Source organism: Chlamydotis macqueenii, chromosome Z (genome assembly GCF_036417535.1).
Source record: "Chlamydotis macqueenii isolate bChlMac1 chromosome Z, bChlMac1.mat, whole genome shotgun sequence".
NCBI lineage: Eukaryota > Metazoa > Chordata > Aves > Otidiformes > Otididae > Chlamydotis > Chlamydotis macqueenii.
This window is the reverse complement of record NC_141593.1, coordinates 1,232,011-1,242,950: the sequence shown is the minus strand read 5'-3', so window position 1 is coordinate 1,242,950 and position 10,940 is coordinate 1,232,011. Positions and strand designations below refer to the sequence as shown.

Sequence of the window (10,940 nt, the reverse complement as noted above, 5' to 3'; positions counted from 1 at the left end):
ACTGCTCAGAAATTACGCTTTCTTTTCACAATTAAATCCAAAGGTGTCCTAAGAAAGTCATCACCGCAGCCATGGCCTGCCCCGGGCCCTCTCATCCCCTCTCACCCGCCGCCCACCCATCGCCGTCCCCTGCCCGTCCTCCCGCGCCAGCCCCGCCAATACCGAGGGCGTCCGGCCAGCCGGACCGAACCCTCGCCCCGTCATCGCCGCCCCGATTCGCCCCGGGGAGGATGGAACCGGATTAACGATCGCGTCCCCCACCGCCATGACCGCCTCACCTCCGGGCGGCGGCGGGAAGAGGAAGAGCCGCGCACGGCGAGGGGCGGGGCAACCTTCGGATCTCGCGAGAGCCCGGGCGGGATTTGGGGCGGGGAGCGTCGCGAAAGCGCCGCGCCGAGGACGGGGCGAAGGGCTCTGGAGGGGCCGTCGATGAGGAGGCGGCGGGACGTCCCCGCCTGTCAGCCCGCGACGTGAAAATAACACGCGCGGGTCCACCAGCCACGCTCCCGTGTGTCTGTCTCGTCTGTCTCTCTGTCTGCGGGAGCGTGGGCGCAGGCACGCGCCTGTGCAGGGTCCCCCGCAGCCCCGAGGCCTACCCCCGCAAAATGGCGGCGAGTCCTCCCCTGAGGCCTTAGGCCTTGCTACCCGGGGAAGAGACCTGGTTTGGTCAGGAAGGACTGACACTGGAGCCAAAACGGGATTTTATCAACCCTCAGCTCAAGGCCAGTGGTGGTTGCAGACCAGGAATCAACCGGTTGAGACTAAACCAAGGCGCAAACCCAAGGGCTGCAGCTAGATGGCAGCTCAGGCTGAGACTAGAGAGGAGAGCATCGCTTCTCGGAGGTGTCCCAATTGCCACTGGTACTCATTTCACCATTAAAAAAAAAAACCAACAGCAACTAAAGACTTACTCCTTAAATATCTTTTTTTTTTTCCATTTTAGGCTGTGTTTGCAACTAGAACTGCTTGGGAAATCTGACAAAACAATGCTTCAGTAAAACCAAAACATTTCCTGAAAGTGCTACCCAGCTCCAGCAAAAAGCTCCTCGCAAAGTTTGACAGAGTGGGGAAAAAAAAGCAAAAAAAAACCAAACATCTTCCTGAGCGGCCAGCAGCCCGTTGTGCAGGCACCTCCCTGGCACGGGAGAGTCTGGATTCAGCTCTGCGTTTAGAAATAAGAGCAAGAACCTACTGCCTGTGTAAATGCTCTGACCATCAGCCTGTTTTTTGATCTCTTCTTTAGCGCTAAAAAGCCCCAAAGCTTTGAAGCTAGGATTTCATGCAGATGGGACGACGAAAATATTCGAACTATCACAAATATTTACATGGCTGGAAACTGTAGAGCTCTAATTCTGACTGCAATTCTCCATTTACCTGTTTTAAAAGGTGCCTTTTACTTGGCTTCAAAGGAGAAGCTTTCTGCAAAGTCTCCAAGCAACTTTTTTTCTGGGATGCGGGCAAATATTATTTCTTCTTTTTATATACAAGGTTCCCCTGACAAAAACAGTTGGCAGCCCATACTCACAAGAACACACACTAGCTTTGACAGTTTTTTGGATGCTTTTTTTGAGATACTCAAGATCCGTTTTCACCAATTAGCACTTCCGTCATAGTCCATGGGATTAGAAGCCACTCGGCACCTCAGTACACACAACCATCTCAGAATAGTGGTAATGTGAAGGATCAGCACTGCCAAAATAGATGCACGACAGCCTTTCCAAGCCAAGCATTACTAGAGAAAAATAAATAGACAAGAAGAAGTGTCCCCTCTGGGGTCTCATGACTTTGAGGAAACAATAAATACATAAAAAGAGATCTCAGCGATGACTTCCAACACTTTCTTAGTGTTTCAGTTCTCCTTCCTGAGGAACAAGAGCTAATATTCCCAAAAGCGGTAAGTTTCCAGTTGCAATAAATTAAAACTAGCAAAAGCTTAGGTCCTCAAACACTTCCATGGCCTTCCCCATCATATCGGGGGAATCTCCTCTCACAGCCCACGTGAATGCAACTTTACTCCTTCATCGCTTCTGCCCTCCTGTCCGTGCCGGCTTCCATGTAGGAAAGCGGTGTTGGTGGAGGAAACCAGCATTTCCCTGGGAAGCATCTTTACGTGCAGCGTCTTCTTAGCAGCAGAGCACAGAAGCAACAAGACATTCGGAGAAAGCTGGAAGAGAGATGTGAAACATAAATAGATGGCACATGGTGGGAATTATCACATGGTCATTGTGTTCATCAATCAAATCCCAAGCAAACAGGGCATGTTTTCTGTTACTTACATTTGCTGTTACGTGAGTTTTCTGTTTCCGCCACACGTGGAACTGTTTATGATCAGCTGCTGAGGGCTGGCAGTGGTGGAAGTGTTGAGGTAGGAGCTTCTACGAATGGTGTCAGGAAATGAGATGCGGTTTTCCTCTTTGTTGGGAGGTTAACAACTGCTCTTGGAGGCAGTCTTGCACATATCTGGTGCTGAGATCAGGGCTGAGGCAGCTGAGCATGTGCCCTTGTTGAGATTTACCCGATCATTCCCCCCAGTGCACCAGCTGCCTTGGATATTTAGCTTTCATGAGCGGGCTCGAAAAAAGCGCTTGGATCCTAAGCAGAAAATTTAGGCACCTAAGTCCAAAATCATGAAAACTCCTGCACAGGAGGCAGCTGCCTCCTAATCCTACTGGAATCTTACTCCATAGGATTTTACCTTAAGCTCCCCTGGTGCCACCCCTCCTAGCTCCCCTGTCCGTACCAGCCCTGGTGATCGTGCTGTGCATGCCCAGGAAGACCTCACTTTCTTCCAGTTTCTACCTTCTCCTGTGATGCAGCTGCAGAAAGCAATAGTGCCGCTATTGCAGCCGGCAATGTGTTGGCTTCACATCTCTCCTCTGGACGTGCTCCGCACCCGTTAAGGTGCCCTGGAAGAGCTCAGCAGGCAGCGGGGAGCGTGTGGGTACTGGAATGTTGTATCACGTAAATCCTTTTGTGGCTTTAGCTGTGAATAAACAAACAGCCTTATCAGGAATTGCCAAGTCAAATATCATTCTAAGTGACAATCAGTCAATGCCCTTGATAGCCACCATCCCTGCTGGCCAGAGGGAGAGGTGAGCTCTGAGAGTGGCCAGGGGTATGGTTTCACGGGAGGTCTGGAACCAAAAAGAGAGCTCACTTCCAGCCGTAGGACCCCCCCCTGCTCACCTTCCAGCAGCTCTGCTCTGTTCAACCACGGCCACAGCAGATGTGACAGAAGCAAACCTGTGCCTGTCCTCAGCCAGCCGGTTCAGAAGCCAAGGCATTACTTTTAGCTCCTGCTCTGCGGCAGCTCGAGTGCCTGACTGTCGGCTGAGGCACACATCTGCCTCTGACACCTTCCTTGGGGGCACTAATTTCTAACAGAGGGGCAGGTGCACCCACAGGAGGGTCCGTGCTAAAATCCCCGTGACAGATAGCTCCGCTGCGGCTGATAGACCAGGCTTAACTCTGGCTCACTAAAACACACCACGTCTGCCGCGCTGCAGGAGGGGGTCTTGACCTGCTCTTTGCACAGGAATGGAAGCCAATTCCACAAACTTTTTTTTTTTTTTTTTTTTTTCTTTTAGATTTCTTGGCATTTATCTTACAGGCCCAGCTTTTGGAGTTCAAGGGTTATGTGGGGATATTAACTGTCATTCACAAAATTGCATACAAATGGGTTGCTTGTCCTAATAGTTAAGCAGAAAATCTTGAAGACAAAGGCACTCCATACTCATTTTAAATTGCAACCAGCTTGAATGCTGGAAACGCTGAAGCTTTCCAGCCTTCAGAGAGCTGCCTGCACCTTCTTTCCCTGAACTCCTTTCTCCTGGCCAGGCTACAGACTCCTGCACTCCTCCTCCCAGATGCTTGGCTCCTCCAGAGGCACAGCTCACTCCCATCGTTTGCCTTTTCCTCCCACAGGCAGCAAAACAGCAGCATTTGGACACACGGTAGGTGTGTCCTAAAATCTACTGACCAGGCAGTGAGTCCCAGGAGCCAGATCTGTGGGCCTGGAAAAGGAGGAAGTGCATCTCCAGAAGATGGACTGACCATTGTCAGCAGGACAACACACTGCAGGAGTTCTGCTCTGCAGCGGTAACTCTGTCTTGGTGTCGTAGTTTAGCCCCGATAGGTCATTTGAAGAGTTCAATTATGGGTATTTGGTCATTTTAAGAGCTCAGTTATGTTATCTATTTCTCCTTCTGATTTTTAAGAAGAGATCGAGGGCTAAAAGTTCCTCACTTAAGGAGATATAGAATAAATATTTGGGGTTTTTTTTTTTTTATGTGTACGTATATAAATCATCCTAAGTGTATCATATAAAACATGAACACGTGGAATGCTTTTAATTCCCCAAGAGTCCTCCTAAAACACAGGCAAGAAGCTCTTCTTTACAAGAAGAGCTTAGCTACACAGTCTATTTATTTCTCTTGTGTGTATACTGTACCCAGTCCAGGGGTGAAAAAACAGCCCGGGGAGCTCGGCATCATGACAGCTGTGTATCTGTCCTTACCGTCACCACTGCTGAAGTGTGACACAGCAGGCACAGCACCTTCCTCATGCTGCTGGTGATCAGCCAGCCAGGAGCGTGGCCAAAACAAAACAAAACAAAAACCACAGCAATTGGTGTGATTGTCTTAATACTCAACATTTTTGGCATGTTGTCCTAGAGCTACGCATCCATCCACCCCCCTGCACGCCCAGCTAGGAGGGAATCACAGGTAAAATAAACCTCCTATGCGATTAAATAACCTTGTAGCTGAAGCTTGTGTTTATTCAGTGTATTTCTTGCCAGCAAACCGTTTACGCAAGTTGTGAAGGTCTATTCCAGGCTTTGCCAGACACGGACCAGCCAGTTGCCTTGATGAGTACAGTGGTAAATAAAGACGTCATGTAAGTGCCTGATCATAAACACTATTTGGGATACATTAAGGTTTGCTCTAACCTCCCTGGCTTATAACCGAGAAGTACTGCTTTAAATGTGCTTTTGGTTAATGAAACCAAAAATATACCTGGAATCAGGGATATTGCCCACAATTTGCATCCACAATTTAGGCACAAATTAAAAAGTGGGAAATTCTGTCTAAACATAAGAGAAACCCTTTTTTTTTTTTTTTTTTTTTTTCAGTGAGGATGGTTGAACCTTGGAACAAGTGGTCCAAGCAGGCTGTGGAGTCTCCGTGCTTTGAGATATTAAAAAAAACATCTGGACAATATCCTGGGCAACCAGCTCTGGCTGACCCTGCTGTGAGTTGCAGGGGGGTTGCTCTAGACGATCTCCACTGGCTCCTTCCAACCTTGGTTTTTCTTGATCTGTGAATCCTCAGCATTTTTAAAGCTGAGTATGAAATATGGCCTCAAACTCCATCCATTTGTTGCATTGCGTCTTCTGACCAAATGGGATCAAAGAAGCCTCCTCCTCTCCTCTGTTATTATCTGCTCTTTTTGCAGCTGCCCTGGTCAAAAGCTCCTCTGGATCAGCTGATAAACCACAGTCAAACCTGTTCTTCTTTTCCAGGGTCTTCTGCACCTCCAGCTCCCTGCTGACAGACACCACACAGAAGGACCTGGGGCAGGAATGGTCTGGGGCTGGACTCATCTTCGTCACCCCTTCAGCCCTCTCTGTTCTGAACCAAGGCAGAGATCAGCTCAGAAGCTGGAAAACGAGGTTGGATGATGCCTGTTAACACATCCTGTGCAAATTTTCAGCCAGCAGACAGGGTTCTGTTCACGGCACGGTGAGAAGCTACAGCCTTGAACTTCCATTCCCTTCTCCCAAACCTAATGTCTGTAGCAACCCTTCCAGTATCTTATCACCTGGAGTGCGTGGTTTCCGTGTTCATTCCTTCCTGTTCTTATTGTCAGAGATTTTCCCCAAGTTTCTGCTCTCTCCTGCTTAGACAATTGCAGCATCTTCCTCTCCATGAGATGCAGACTTCCCCACTTAGATCCCAGATGTCGCCTCTGAGGTCATCCCTCCCTCCTGGCTCACTGCTTCCTTCCCTCTTCCAGCCATCCAGCTACCTCCCCCTTCGCTATTGCAGCAGCTCTGATCCAGGCCCCCTCTTTCAAAGCTTTCCTATCTGTCCACGCTTACTAATCTGCTCTGGCTGAGCCGCCCTCCCCCTCTCCAGCCTCTCCTCTCTGCATGGTCTTTTCCAGCCTGCATGGCCCAGTCACATGCCGGTGCTCGGGAAGGTCATATGATGGGTAGGGACCGCCGGGCAAGGCTGCGGCAGGCATCCGCCGAACGCGGGGCCCCGTGAGGTAGCACAACTCCAATCACACCATCCTGCGGCCATCAGCCACCCCATGACTCCATCCAGTCAAGTGCTGGACCTGCAGCGTGTGGGGACGCCACGCCATATGCATGGGCACAGTGCGGGAAGCAGAGGCCATGGAGTTGAATTGGAAATGCAAGGAAGGAGCGTTACGCTCGCGGACACGGGTCCTGCACTCATACCCCGGACTGGGCAGGTCTGCAGCCACTGCTCCCCTGACCTGTCCCTGCTCACAGCTCCTACATCATGCTGTGCTTCGAAAATATCACCCTTGCTCTGCAAGCCATATCATAGAATCATAGAATCACAGAATGGTTTGGGTTGGAAGGGACCTTCAAAGCCCACCCAGTCCAACCCCCTGCCAGGAGCAGGGACATCTCCAACCACATCAGGTTGCTCACAGCCCCGGCCGACCTGGCCTGGAATGTTTCCAGGGATGGGGCATCCACCGCCTCTCTGGGCAACCTGGGACAGTGTTTCACCACACTCAGCAGAAAGAATTTCTTCTTTATATCTATTCTAAATCCACTCTCTTTTAGTTTAAAACCATTACCTCCTTGTCTTGTCACTACAGACCCTGTTAAAAAGCCTCTCCCCACCTTTCCTGCAGCCCCCTTGAGGCACTGGGAGCCGCTCTCAGGTCTCCCCGGAGCCTCCTCTGCTCCAGGCTGAACAGCCCCAGCTCTCTCAGCCTGGCCTCACAGCAGAGCTGCTCCAGCCCTCTCAGCATCTGCGTGGCCTCCTCTGGACCCTCTCCAACAGCTCCACGGCCTTCTGCTGTTGGGGGCTCCAGAGCTGGACGCAGCGCTGCAGGGGGGTCTCACCAGAGCGGGGCAGAGGGGCAGAATCCCCTCCCTCGCCCTGCTGCCCACGCTGCTGGGGGTGCAGCCCAGGAGGTAACTGACCTGCACAGAAAAGCCCTCTTGTTTTTCCTGTGCTCTGACTTTAGTCTGTCTGCCTGTTTGTCCTTGGACTGGGAGTTCCTGGGATAAACATCAGCAATGTCTGTAGATCATAGGCAGGAACATGAGCACAAAGAATTAAGAAATCCTCCAAGCTTTTCTTAATTAATTGCAGAGACGCTGACTTGTCCTAATAAGATCCACGCACTTGACAAACAAAATAAATGGGAGAAGTTAGGCAATTAGGAATAAATGGCCAGAGGGTGAAGTAGAGCCCAGTGGGGGACCAGCATCCTCAGGGACATCTCATTCTTTCCCATCTTCATCCTGCATGTGCTGTACCACATGTTGCGGATGTCCTTTTCATTGAGACACCGAGGAATGAGACTGGATTTGGAGATGGGATAACTGACAGTTTCTCAAAGCAAAATGCACAAGTTGGTGAAAAAATGAAATCAATAATATTGTTGGTATAAGCAAAGCTAACATCTGAGGAGAGTAGGAGGCTCCGTGTATCTCCAAGGATGGCTTGAACCTTTCCCCTGTCTCAGGTAGAACCCTGTGCTACGCCCTGCTGAGATCTGAGAAGGCAGAAGGTTCAAAGGAGAGGGCGAATGAGAAAACAGGTGCTGGAGAACAAACTATGCCAACCTTTACCATACACAGCACCATCTGCTGCTTGTTTCTGTGCCCCAAACCCTTCGTCACACTTTTTCTGAAAAACAGAAGATAGCGCGTGAAGTCTATGTTTGTGGTTTAAAATACCATTCCCCTTTAATGTGAACCATGGTAAAATACTGCCAAAGGATCTCCTAAACAGCAGCCAAATCAGCGATCAGGGCCACAAGGACAACGTACATGAGCTTCCCAGGAAGAAAGAATTATCAGAGATTTGCAACCATAAAGCTTGGGTACAAATTAGCGATAATGGAGAGAACTAACATCATACGTTTTTATAGGGCTTTGCTAAAGCAAGCAATAAATTAATTGGTTTTCATAAATAATTCCTTTTCTTTCCTGTGGGCACTGGGAAGTTGAGTGGCACGCTCAGAGTTTCCTCGTTTAAAGGATTTCCAGGTTTAAAGGATCAGTTTTGAAAGCCTGAGTGCCACTGAGATAAATTTAAAGTGGATTTAGGAGTGCTGAAAAGGAAGCCCTAGATGGCTGGTTTGGGGTTTAGTTTGGGGAGTTTTCAGAGAAGGAGGAGATGTCGGCTTCCTAATTATTTTGCCAAAATGCCAACTCACCAGATCTTTTAGCTGCTAAGTACCAGAAACGAGCCCAAAGACGGAGCTGTGCGTGGGTCTGACAGACCCATCCGAGCAGGCAGGAGAGCCGCTGCCTGCTCTGCCCGTTCTTATGGTCTCCCCTCCAGCTGCAATCCAGCTGAGCGTTGAGTACGTCTCACCGATGGTGCTTGCACATCCACTCCAGACTTGGGCCAAATATTCCTGTGGATTTGAAGAAAAAGCCCGTGGATAAGGATATGCACTCTAAAGCAATCCCTAAAGCAAGCAACTATCCCCCAAACTCCTCTCTGGGCTCTCTAGCAGCTCCAGACTCCAGTTACAAAAAAGGCAGGGGAGTAGTGTTAGTAATTTATTATTTTTTTAATCTTTTCCCTTTGCTGGGTGCAGGACAGTCAAAGCAGAAGCACCACTGGCGGCACATCATCGGCTGTCTGAAGGGTCAAGAGCTTCATGAACTTCTGAGACACTTCTCCAATCCCCCACCAAAATAGGACCTCAGAATGGAGCAGAAGCAAACATCCACCCCCTGGCCACCCACGACACCTCTGCACTGCCAATGGGCTTGGCTCCAAGTCCACATTCAAGCCCAAACATGCTCAGCATTCATACAGCTCGGATGGAAAAGCGTAGGCTTTGGGTAAAGGTGTAAGAAGAGAGAAAACAGACGTCATTTCTCGGCACTCATTCCTAAAGACATCCTTCTCTGCGGAGTGGATGGAGCAGGCCCACCACCCACCGCTGAGTCTTCTGTCCGACACAAAGCAGCCAAGCGGTCTGGAACCATCTCACGTACCACGGGATGTGCCAGGAATGACGAGCTGCTGAATTACACTTGTCCTCTTGGACACGGGGAATAGGCGTCAGGACTCACTGAGCTCTCACCGGCTTTCAGCCTGGGCTCCTGCCCAGCTCTGCCGTGGCTGGAGATGGGGTAAGATCACTTGAGGGTCTCTACAGGGACAACACACTCAATCAGAGCAACTGGGGGACTAATGCAAGGCATGGGCAGGGGTGAAAAGAGATTTAAAAAACCGTAAAAATTACTTCATGTCGCTCAAGCACGTCTGGGAAAATGGCACGACAAAGAGTGGCCAAGAAGGAGTTTCTCGTTGGTGAAGGGTGGTCCAACAGCAGGACCGGGGACCTGCCATGAGGAGGGGGTGGCCGGCGGGGATCAAAGCTTTTTGGATACCTCCCTGTGGATGGCGATGCCTGGTGGCAGGTACGAACTGTAATGTTCCTCCCTGTGTGACAACGTTCACAAGAATTAGCGTTTCACAGGAATGCGGGGATTTGCTCTTCAAGGCCCGCCGTATCCACGAGCGCTACGGCCCAAACACTGCACCAACAGAGCATGTGCTTGATAAGAACCCAGGAACAGATGCCAGCGGATTTAATGTGGGACAGGAGGCCCATTGCAGGTTTGCGGGCTGCTGGCAGGGTCAGCTGTAAATATTCCCTCACAATCAAAGGCATTCATCTAAGGATTACATGCTGGGGGCTTTGTGGCAAAGTAAATTTGCAACTAACAGGACCATTAATAGTCAGACAGTTTAGCTGGCTCGCTGGCTGCCATTTATTTTCCCCCCAGTCATTTTTACTACATCTAAATACCATGGGGACGTGGGGCTTGAATGATGTGGCCTAAGAAATCAGCTTAGAAGAAGCAGGAGAAGGGGGTTACCTCCAACAAAGAGAGCTCAACGGGGATCGAACGCGGATATCAATGGTGGGTAATGCCACTGAAGCATGTGAGCCGATTTCATAACCTGACGGAGATTAGCCTCTTCTGTAAGCCAGCAAACCTATGGAGGGCTACGAAGTATTGGTCGTATGAAGTGTGTTCATAGCGGGCCTGTATTTGAAAGGCTGGGGAGGGGAGGAGAGACTACGTAGGGTAAGGAATGACTGGAAAACAAAGACATTGAGGCCTGTTTTCACCCCAGTTTGATGCTCGCAGAACAAAAATATCCAGCGCAGAAGCTGCACTGCATAAAGTAGTATCTCCCCCTACTCTGCAGTAAGTGAAAAGTATAAAATAATTGGCGACGTGATGGGATGACGACAAACCAAGAGACTCTGGGCTGAGCAGGCGCAGGGGGACGCAAGGATTAACCTGGGATGTTATTTCACCGCAGAGCTGCCTCTCCAGGATCGCAGACCCTTTGGGGTGCTGTCAGCTCTGCACACCCGTCTGATGCGTCGGTCTGCCCACGGCCTTCATCCCAGCTCCGTGCACCCTGAGGTTGCTGCCGTCCGAGCAGCCCTCTTCTCTCTCGGTTTGTTCTCCAGGCCCGTTTCTACCCCTCCTCCCCCATCATCTCAGAAACGAATTAGGCAGAAGGAGCCAAGAGGGAAACTAACACCAATCCCATTAAATTCTACTGCCTGGGCTGCGTTTTATAATTGAAAAGAAAAACTGTTTTATAACTTAAAAAAAAAAAAAAAAATCCTGCAAATCCTGCTCCCTCTTTCATTGCAGAAAAGGAATGAAAATAGAGAAA

At 49.9% G+C, this 10,940-nt stretch overlaps 1 non-coding gene across 1 annotated transcript; it reads right to left on the bottom strand.

The window, feature by feature from the left end:
• On the bottom strand, positions 1–69 carry LOC147596221 (small nucleolar RNA SNORD58). The gene has a single exon (XR_015261527.1). It is a non-coding gene; the product is annotated as a small nucleolar RNA SNORD58 (small nucleolar RNA).
• Between the last annotated feature and the right edge of the window lie 10,871 nt (positions 70–10,940).